The following is an 11,190-nucleotide window of genomic DNA, read 5'->3' on the forward strand; positions in this document are numbered from 1 at the left end:
AGGTGTGCTGGGAGGTGGAGCAAATCAACAACAACACTCTGGCATGCTCTCTCTTTCTCTGTTTTGCAGTACCATTAGCTATATGGCTAGACTAGAGACCGAATCTCACAGTGATGCCAGCTCCTGAACAGGTGTGACAAAGTGAAAATGTAGATGACAAAGTGAAAATGTAGAGTTTCCGTCAACCTCGCACGCAATGTAGATCTCAAAGAACGCCGCGGTTCGCGGGAGAGTATTGGGTGAAACCATTCACACCAGGAAAAGGTGTGATATAAATCAAGTTTCCTTTCATTATGTGTTGTGTTAATTAATACGAATATTTGCTGCCATTGTAGTAAGGTTGGCAATACGAGAGGTCTTCGGACGAACCATTTTTGTATTATTTTCTTTGAAAGAACAACTAGTGGGTTGAGTGCTTCTCTCCTATCTCTCCTCAGTCTGAGGTATTCCGAGAGCAGGTTTGTCTCCTTCCTTTGTTTATAAAAAACACGTTTAAAACGGTATAACACAATAGTGTCTTTAGAAAACGGGTTCACATATCCCAAAGTCAATAGCGAATGAGACTATTTATATATTTATCTTGCCGTTAATGTATTTAAGGCCTATTTCGGCAATTTAACCCAAGTTTTTGCTGGCTTAGCTAGCCATGTTATTGACGAGCTAACTAGCACCGTCGGTCACTGCACTAGAATGTCACGCTAACGTTAGCTATCGCTAGCAGGTGATTTATTGAAATATTAAGTGAAAGTTTATTTTCTTACTACCTTAAAATGTTTATATAAAAAGGGTTGTACTTGTGCTCTGTATTTGTGGATTAATATCACTTTACATTGAGGGCCATGTATCACTACTGTTGCTCCTATCTAAAATATATATTGTGTCCTACCTAACCAGTGAACGTGTGGCTGTGACCGTCCTGTCAATGCCTGTCATCACTGTTTGATATCTTTTACTGCAGGTATTATTTTATGTTTTTCTGTTATTTTCTAAACACAATGCATTTATACTATAGGATCACTTTGTGGATTGAGCCTGAGAGAGATATTCTGAGAACAGTGAATATGTGACTGTCCTGTCATCACTGTTTGAAATCTTTTACAGCAGATAAAAACCGAGTCAACGTGAAGTGTGGGTGTTCGTGTGCCTTTCTTCTGTGGGGCTATGTGAAGTAGGTTACACAGATCCATCAGGGTAGGAAGCGCACCGTGCCCCAACCCCCTCTTCCCCCAGTGTTTTACTGAGCTACGGGACCAAGCGGCAGAGAGGGGACAGAAGATACAGTATGTTTACCAGAAGATATCTATCACACACACTCAGGCTATAATCACTTACACTATGTGTATCAGAAGGTAACTGGCTAGATAAGCTGGGTTGGAACTATAAAGCCTTCATACCCCAGGACACTTGCTACTGGCGTCCCTCAGGGTGTGCAGGCTTTTGTTCCAAACCAGTACTAAAACACACCGGACTCATTACTAACAAGATCATCATCTAGTCATTGACTAGCTGAATCAGGTGTGTTAGTGCTGGGCTGGCACAAAAGCCTGCCCTGAAGAACACTGCATTAGCTAACAGGACACGTTTTCTGTTGCATATCTCTGTCCCTCCCTCTCCATTTTATTCATTTAACCTTTTATTTAACTAGGCAAGTCTGTTAAGAACAAATTATTCTTTACAATGACGGCTTACTAGAGGGATGTGCGCCGCCCTATGGGACTCCCAATCACGGCCGGTTGTGATACAGCCCAGGATCGAACCAGGGTCTGTAGTGACGCCTCAAGCACTGAGAATGCAGTGCCTTAGACCGCTGTGCCACTCGCCATTCCATCAGTTCATTGAAGAAGTTCCCCCTACCACTTCACAACGCTCGAGAGACAAAGATTCTACAAAACTTTGGAGATGGAATTTGCAAGATACTGGATGAGAAGTTAGAGGCACTACAGAGAAAATGGTGAGGTGGGGGGGAGAGAGCGAGAAGGAGCAGATGGATAAATTATGGGATGTGCATATTGGACGGGAGAGAAACAGAAATGTGAAGCGATAGTTGGAGATGGAGTGATTGATCATAAGTTTATTTTTCCCTTTCTTCCTCCAATCCGCTTCCAGGTCCGGACACTCCCATCCACTCCCTCCCTGCTGGTGTGACGACAGCCCCGCCCCCCAGTCGCCGTAGCAGCAACAACCTGGCTCCGTCCAAACAGCCCTCTAGGAAAGAGAGGGAAGGAGAGAGTATGTACCCCACAAGAGGTCTGGAGGATATGCTGTCCTACTAACACTCTATAGAAAGGCCCAGGTAGTTAGTTACTTGTTTGTTCACACTCTTTCACCTTCTTTCTCTCTTCGCTGATGTCATCCTATTTTCTCTTACTTTCGCTGTTTTTTGGGGGTCATATTTCCCTTTCTTCTCTTAGACCATGTCCCTCTCTCCTCATCCTTGATCTTTCACGCCCTCTCACTCCCTCTCGGAAAAAGCAGAAGGATCTGTACAATCTCTGATTAGAATGACAGTTTGTTTGGTGCTCTTCCTCAGGCGTCACATTGACCATAGTCCCTCTTCTCTCCCCCGGTCTTTTCTAGGTTGCTGGTGGTAAAGAGCTTTATGTTTAGACTGGAGCAACAGGCTAAGGCCCAGCATCTGTGTGACAAGTCCTCATGACAATATTCACAAAAACGTTGCTACATCCTTTCTACAACTTTACGGTTCAGTGTTTTTATAACACATTATACTGTCTCTCTCTGCGTACATGCAAGGGCAGAACGACAAGGAGATAGATGGAAAGAGAATTCAAGAAAAGTAGGATAGGAGAAGGCAAGTGGGCCATGCGTTGTTGACCTAACAGCTGATGAAGAGGAGAGAACAGAGTAAATAAGACACAGATTTAATTTGTTAGCAGGTTATAGTTAACACAACCTGAGACCACCCTGCAGCAGACTGTAGTTAACACAACCTGAGACCCTCCTGCAGCAGGCTATAGTTAACACAACCTGAGACCCTCCTGCAGCAGGCTATAGTTAACACAACCTGAGACCCCCCTGCAGCAGACTATAGTTAACACAACCTGAGACCACCCTGCAGCAGACTGTAGTTAACATACAGGTACACACAGAACAGAGTTCGATTCGGTGCAACTCAACTTGTACACATACATACACACAGGTATGACCAGTGGTGACCCGTCATTGAGCCCCACCTGTTTAGCTAAAAGAAATAACTAGAAATAACTGTTTTGCATGTTATTTTGGCATTAATACGTGACACGTATCAGTTTGCAAACAATGTAAAAAAAAAAAAAAAAATGTATTTTAAGTGTTAATAAAGCAAACATGGTCTCTTTTTTGCTTTCTTGAGTAAAGCAACTCCAAAATGCAGGTGTTTCAGCCTAACTCAGTGCTTTCTGTGGTGGTGGGGCAGCCAGCGGGAAAATACGGAGTGTAGGGGTTGGTAATGTTCTCTAGTTGCGCTGTGATTGGCTCAGTGTTCTGTCACTCATGGGGACACTACGTCACTGCAAAATCTACAGGTAGAGCTCGAGAATTCAAGCTCCTTGGGTGCTGCCATAGAGTTACATTAGAAGTGCCCATCCAAGAAGGCTCATGGTCATTGGCCACAGATAAAAATGTCAAATTACGTTATATCCACCGTACCTTTGATTGGACTGATCATGTCATCATCATACTTTCAAAATCTTAGCTAGGATTGAACCTTTTTTTTCAATTTCCGCCTAAAATGACATACCCAAATCTAACTGCCTGTAGCTCAGGACCTGAAGCAAGGATATGCATATTCTTGATACCATTTGAAAGGAAACACTTTGAAGTTTGTGGAAATGTGAAATTAATGTAGGAGAATATAACACATTAGATCTGGTAAAAGATAATACAAACAAAAAAACATCAGTTTCCACATTTTTTCCCTCCATCTTTGAAAGGCAAGATAAAGGCCATAAAATCTAAATTGTTTTGGTGCAATTTAGATTTTGGCCACCAGATGGCAGAAGTGTGTGCAAGGTTTCTGATCCAGTGAAGCATTACATTACTCCACAACATTTTGAATCAAGTCTGCTCAAATGTGGTCAATTGATACATTTTCAAGTACATAACTATATAGAACATACAAAAATGATATGGTAATAAAAAAAAATTGTTTACACACTCCCAGGAAGGTCATACGTGATGGATAATTAGCTTCCCTACAGAAAAGTCACAATCCTTCACACATCTAGATGGCCGGGCGGGGTGTGTGTGGGGCCAGAAACCGCAAGGGTTCAAACTGTAGAACCCAGTTCCTACATTTGAATATAAAAATGCATTTTATCAAGCAAAACTATGCTACATTACATCTCTGGGACCCTCAGGATGACAAATCGGAGCGAGATTACTGAATGTAAGTACATTATTTACCTTCAGAGGTGAATGTATCAAACCAGTTGCCGTGATCAAAGTTTGTTGTTGTGCACTCTCCTCAAACAATAGCAATGGTATTTTTTCACTGTCATAGCTACTGTAAATTGGACAGTGCATTTAGATTAACAAGTATTTAAGCTTTCTGCATATATAAGACATATCTATGTCCTGGAAAGTTGGCTGTTACTAACAACGTCATTCTAGTCACATTAGCGCACGTTAGCAACAACCGTCCCAGTATAGGGACACAGATCATGTAGAGGCTAGCAAGCTAGACAACCAGTCATCATTATGAATCAAGTCGACAATCTTACTAGCAAATCCTTTTCAATCCTTGTCATATGAAGAGGAATTATAGATTAAAATGTATCGATGCTCATCGGCCATCAGACATAAACATTATACAGTTGGAAATCACAAATTCAACAATGAGTGGTTTGGAAGGAATCGGTGGCTAACTGCAAGCATGGCAAAGCAATCACTAGCATGCTATTCAGTGGACAGGGTGTTTGGTCCAAGTCTGGGTTTTTTCCAAGCTTAAAAGGATAAACATTCACATGTAACACCATGGGCAAGAAAATGTTGAATACATTGGCCATGCTATCAATCCAGCATGACTTTCTGTCGTGTTCAAAACAACTGGAAACTCGGAACTGGGAAATATCAGACTTCAGTGAGTTCAAGACAACTGGCAACTATGAAAAAAACGAGCTACGACTGGCAAAATACGTTTTGAACGGTCATCCAACTCTGGAATTTCAAGATGGGAATTCTGGCCTCTTTCTAGATCACTGATGTCATGATTCGACCTTGTTTTTTTCAGAGTTCCCAGTTGTCTTGAAAGCACCATAACTCCAGAGAATGCCAGACTTTGATGACAAAATTTGCCCACAAGAAGGATCGCTGCGCCACCGTCCTGTTCAAGTGAGCACAGCACAACAAGGTGAGTCCAAAACTATTGTATGTTGCTGCATAAATTATGTAATATGCCAGGGAGATATGTATACTGCAGCTAAGAAGCGGAGTGGGTCGAGAGTTTCAAGTTCCTCGGTGTCCATATCACCTCAACAATTTATCATGGTTCAAACACAACAAGAAAGTCGTGAAGAGGGCACCACAACGCTTTCTCCCACTCAGGAGACTGAAAAGATTTGACATGGGTCCCAAGATCCTCAAAAAGTTCTACAGCTGCACCATCGAGAGCATCCTGACTGGTTGCATCGCGGGCTGGTATGGCAACGGCTCGTCATCCGACCATAAGGCGCTACAGAAGGTAGTGCGTACGGCCAAGCTTCCTGCCATTCAGGACCTACAGTACCAGTCAAAAGTTTGTGTGCAAAGCTGTCATTAAAGCAAAGGTTGGTTACTTTGAAAAATCTCAAATATATTTTGATTTGTTGAACCCTTTTGTGGTTACCACATGATTCCATATGTGTTATTTCATAGTTTTGATGTCTTCACAATTATAAATTTTTTATTTCACCTTTATTTAACCAGGTAGGCCAGTTGAGAACAAGTTCTCATTTACAACTGTGACCTGGACAAGATAAAGCAAAGCAGTGCGACACAAACAACAACACAGAGTTACACATGGAATAAACAAATGTACAGTCAATAACACAATAGAAAAATGAAAGTCTATATACAGTGTGTGCAAATGGCGTGAGGAGGTAAGGCAATAAATAGGCCATAGTAGCGAAGTAATTACAATTTAGCAAATTAACACTGGAGTGATAGATGTGCAGATGATGATGTGCAAGTAGAAATACTGGTGTGCAAAAGAGCAGAAAAGTAAATAAAAACAATATGGGGATGAGGTAGGTAGATTGGATGGGCTATTTACAGATGGGCTATGTACAGCTGCTGCGATCGGTTAGCTGCTCAGATAGCTGATGTTTAAAGTTAGTGAGGGAAATTTAAGTCTCCAGCTTCAGCGATTTTTTGCAATTCGTTGCAGTCATTGGCAGCAGAGAACTGGAAGGAAAGGCGGCCAAAGGAGGTGTTGGCTTTGGGGATGGCCAGTGAGATATACCTGCTGGGGCGCGTGCTACGGGTGGGTGTTATTATCGTGACCAATGAGCTGAGATAAGGAAGCGCTTTACCTAGCATAGACTTATAGATGACCTGGAGCCAATAGGTCTGGCGATAAATATGTAGCGAGGGCCAGTCGACTAGACCATACAGGTCGCAGTGGTGGGTGGTATAAGGGGCTTTGGTGACAAAACGGATGGCACTGTTAAGAAAACCTCTTCAAGGAATACCTAGGATAGGATAAAGTAATCCTTCTGACCCCCCCCCCCCCCCCCCCTTAAAAGATTTAGATGCACTATTGTAAAGTGGTTGTTCCACTGGATGTCATAAGGTGAATGCACCAATTTGTAAGTCGCTCTGGATAAGAGCGTCTGCTAAATGACTTAAATGTAAATGTAAATGTAAATAAAGAAAAACCTTGAATAGTAGGTGTGTCCAAACTTTTGAATGGTACTGTGTGTGGGTGTGTGTATATATATATATATACAGTTGAAACTCGGAAGTTACATACACCTTAGCCAAATATATTTAAACTCAGTTTTTCACAATTCCTGACATTTAATCAGAGTAAAAATTCCCTTGTTTAGGTCAGTTAGGATCACCACTTTATTATAAGAATGTGAAATGTCCAAATAATAGCAGAGAGAATGATTTATTTCAGCTTTTATTTCTTTCATCACATTCCCAGTGGGTCAGAAGTTTACATACACTCAATTAGTATTGGTAGCATTGCCTTAAATTGTTTAACTTGGGTCAAACGTTTCGGGTAGCCTTCCAAAGCTTCCCACAATAAGTTGGGTGAATTTTGGCCATTCCTCCTGACAGAGCTGTGTGTAACTGAATCAGGTTTGTAGACCTCCTTGCTCGCACACAGATATTCAGTTCTGCCCACAAATGTTGTATAGGATTGAGGTCAGGGCTTTGTGATGGCCACTCCAATACCTTGACTTTCTTTTCCTTAAGCCATTTTGCCACAACTTTGGCAGTATATTTGGGGTCATTGTCCATTTGGAAGACCCATTTGCGACCAAGCTTTAACTTCCTGACTGATGTTTTGAGATGCTGCTTCAATATATATCCACATCATTTTCCTTTTCCCATGATGCCATCTATTTTGTGAAGTGCACCAGTCCTTCCTGAGGCAATGCACCCCCACAACATGATGCTGCCACCCCCGTGCTTCACGGTTGGATGGTGTTCTCGGCATGCAAGCCTCCGCTTTTTCCCTCCAAACATAACGATGGTCATTATGGCTAAACAGATCTATTTTTGTTTCATCAGACCAGAGGACATTTCTCCAAAAAGTACGATCTTTGTCCCATAAGCAGTTGCAAACCATAGTCTGGCTTTTTTATGGCGGTTTTGGAGCAGTGGCTTCTTCCTTGCTGAGCGACCTTTCAGGTTATGTCGATATAGGACTCGTTTTACTGTGGATAGATACTTTTGTACCTGTTTCCTCCAGCATCTCACAAGGTCCTTTGCTGTTGTTTGGATTGATTTGCACCTTTTGCACCAAAGTACGTTCATCTCTAGGAGACAGAACGTCTCCTTCCTGAGCAGTATGACGGCTGCGCGGTCCCATGGTGTTTATACTTGCGTACTATTGTTTGTACAGTGAACGTAGTACCTTCAGGCGTTTGGAAATTGCTCCCAAGGATGAACCAGACTTGTGGAGGTCTACAATTGTTTTTCTGAGGTCTTGGCTGATTTCTTTTGATTTTCTCATGATGTCAAGCAAAGAGGCACTGAGTTTGAAGTAGGCCTCGAAATACATCCACAGGTACACCTCCATGACTCAAATGATGTCAATTAGCCTATCAGAAGCTTCTAAAGCCATTACATTATTTTCGGAATTTTCCAAGCTGTTTTAAATGCACAGTCAATTTAGTGTATGTAAACTTCTGACCCACTGGAATTGGGATACAGTGAAATAATCGTCTGTAAACAATTTGGAAAAATTACTTGTGTCATGCACAAAGTAGATGTCCTAACCGACTTGCCAAAACTATAGTTTGTAACAAGACATTTGTGGAGTGGTTGAAAAACTAGTTTTAATGCCCCCAACCTAAGTGTATGAAACTTCCGACTTCAACTGTATATATATATAGAAAGGCTGACCCCCTTGGCTTCTCTTCTTTTTCTATGATTGATTAGTTGATTGACAAGGTATTTGATTGATCAGATAGAAGATTGATTGAGTAGGGTGCCATTTAGGACAAACCCTGTGACTCTTCAAGCTGCAATATGTAACCTTCGGTAGACTCGACCAAATTCACATAGAAATGTGAGCTGTAGATCTGTCATTCTCATTGAAAGTAAATCTAAGAAGTGGTAGATCATTATATTTGAGCTATTTCTATGCTTCCCGTTCTTAAGTTTAGCTTTTTGTTGTTTTTACTTTCGGGTTTTGTTTCCTAGCTTCAAACAGCTGACAATACAATATTTTTGGTTATGGAAAATATATTTCACAGCGTTTAGATGGTACACTGATTCTCTACACTATACTTGCTTGTTTTGTCACATAAACTGAAATTAAGCAAATTATTATAATTTTATGAACCAGGAAATCGTGAGAGATTTCTGCAAAGTGGACCTTAACTGCTTGCATGGCTGCATGGGAAACTATGAGTCAATGAATCGTGTTTTCCAGACATATTAGACATGTCTCATCCCTGCCTCTTGACTCTCCTCACAGCCTCAACTTTATGCTACGTCCCAACAGCACCTATTTCCCTACAATAGTGCAGTAGAAACTATATGGACCCTGGTTAAAAGGCACCCTATTCCCTACATAGTGCAGTAGAACTATATGGGCCCTGGTTAAAAGGGACCCTATTCCCTACATAGTGCAGTATAACTATATGGGCCCTGGTTTAAAAGGACCCTATTCCCTACATAGTGCAGTATAACTATATGGGCCCTGGTTAAAAGGACCCTATTCCCTACATAGTGCAGTAGAACCTATGGGCCCTGAGTTAAAAGGCACCCTATTCCCTACATAGTGCAGTAGAACTATATGGGCCTATAGAAGGAATGGGGTGACATAATGATGACTCAGAGATGTAGCTAATGATTCAATCACATGACATGGATAAAAGCTATTTTGCGTTCTATAAGCATTTGTCTTTTCAAAATGTTTAAATAAAAGGTCTGGTTTCTCCATTAACATACAGTGCATTCGGAAGGTATGCAGAACCCCTTCCCTTTTTCCACATTTTGTTACGTTACTGCCTTATTCTAAAATGGATTAAATAAATAAAGAATCCTCATCAATCTACACACAATACCCCATAATGACAAAGTGAAAACAGGTTTTTAGACATTTTTGCAAATATATTTTAAAAAATTAAAAAACGGATACGTTATTTAGCCTCCATCATTCTTAAATGGAAGAAGTTTGGAACCACCAAGACTCCTCCTAGAGCTGGCCGTCCGGCCAAACTGAGCAATCGGGGGAAAAAGGGCCTTAGTGAGGAAAGTGACCAAGAACCCGATGGTCACTCTGACAGAGCTCCAGAGTTCCTCTGTGGAGATGGGAGAACCTTCCTGAAGGACAGCCATCTTGCAGCACTCCACCAATCAGGCCTTTATGGTAGAGTGGCCAGACAGAAGCCACACCTCAGTAAAAGGCACATGACAGCCTACTTTGAGTTTGCCAAAGGGCACCTAAAGACTCTCAGACCATGAGAAACAAGATTCTCTGATCTGATGAAACCAAGATTGAACTCTTTGACCTGAATGCAAGGGTCACGTCTGGAGGAAACCTGGCACCATTCCTATGGTGAAGCATGGTGGTGGCAGCATCATGCTGTGGGGATGTTTTTCAGCAGCAGAGGCTGGGAGACTAGTCAGGATCGAGGGAAAGATGAACGGAGCAAGGTACAGAGAGATCCTTGAATGAAACCTGCTCCAGAGCGCTCAGGACCTCAGACTGGGGCAAAGGTTCACCTTCCAACAGGACAATGACCCTAAGCACACAAACAAGACAACGCAGGAGTGGCTTCGGGACAAGTTTCTGAATGTCCTTGAGTGGCCCAGCTAGAGCCCAGACTTGAACTCGATCTAACATCTCTGGAGAGACCTGAAAATAGCTGTACAGCGACGCTCCCGATCCAACCTGACAGAGCTTGAGAGGATCTGCAGAAAAGAATGGAAGAAACTCCCCAAATACAGGTGTGCAAAGCTTGTAGTGTCATATCCAAGATTCAAAGTTGTAATCGCTGCCTAAGGTGCTTCAACAAAGTACTGTGTAAAGGGTCTGAATACTTACACTCATGTAAAAAAAAATATATATAATGTTTTCGCTTTGTCATGTAGATTGATAAGGGGGAAAAACATTTTTTTTCAATTTTAGAATAAGGCTGTAATGTAACAAAATGTGGAAAAAGTCAAGGGGTCTGAATACTTTCCGAATCCACTGTATGTTTGTTGATAAATGTATTTAAATGCGAAGGTGGTGGGTGACGTCTGGGCATACAGAATAATGTGAAACATTCCGAGTTCTAAGGAGACTAATAGAAAGAAAAGAAACACCAGAGATTATTTTACCGTTAGTTTTTTATCCTGAGGATAAACTGTTTACCGATAGAAAAGGAATCGGTTTATCCATGTTCGCCTTTTACCAGTAGGATTAATCGAGATCTGCCTGCCTTTGAAAAAAAATTGTTCCTCCTACCCTTCCCATCCATCCGTCTTCATATCAGCGCTCTCGTGCCAGCCGCCCCCCCCCCCCCCCCCTGCTCACTCTGAGGAAAG

The 11,190-nt window shown here is 41.9% G+C and overlaps 1 long non-coding RNA gene across 5 annotated transcripts; it reads left to right on the forward strand.

Annotated features, from left to right (window-relative positions):
• Nucleotides 1-3,337, forward strand: LOC112073549 (uncharacterized). Of its 5 annotated transcripts, XR_011476578.1 has the most exons (6): nt 1-264; nt 895-958; nt 1,102-1,280; nt 2,107-2,293; nt 2,578-2,934; nt 3,080-3,337. It is a non-coding gene; the product is annotated as an uncharacterized lncRNA (long non-coding RNA). The 5 variants fall into 5 exon arrangements; XR_011476579.1 differs by lacking the exon at nt 1,102-1,280 and having other exon boundaries at nt 3,080-3,336; XR_011476580.1 differs by lacking the exons at nt 895-958; nt 1,102-1,280 and having other exon boundaries at nt 3,080-3,336.
• The last annotated feature ends 7,853 nt before the right edge of the window (nt 3,338-11,190 follow it).

The sequence above is a fragment of the Salvelinus sp. IW2-2015 genome, unplaced genomic scaffold (genome assembly GCF_002910315.2).
Source record: "Salvelinus sp. IW2-2015 unplaced genomic scaffold, ASM291031v2 Un_scaffold2290, whole genome shotgun sequence".
NCBI classification, from domain to species: domain Eukaryota; kingdom Metazoa; phylum Chordata; class Actinopteri; order Salmoniformes; family Salmonidae; genus Salvelinus; species Salvelinus sp. IW2-2015.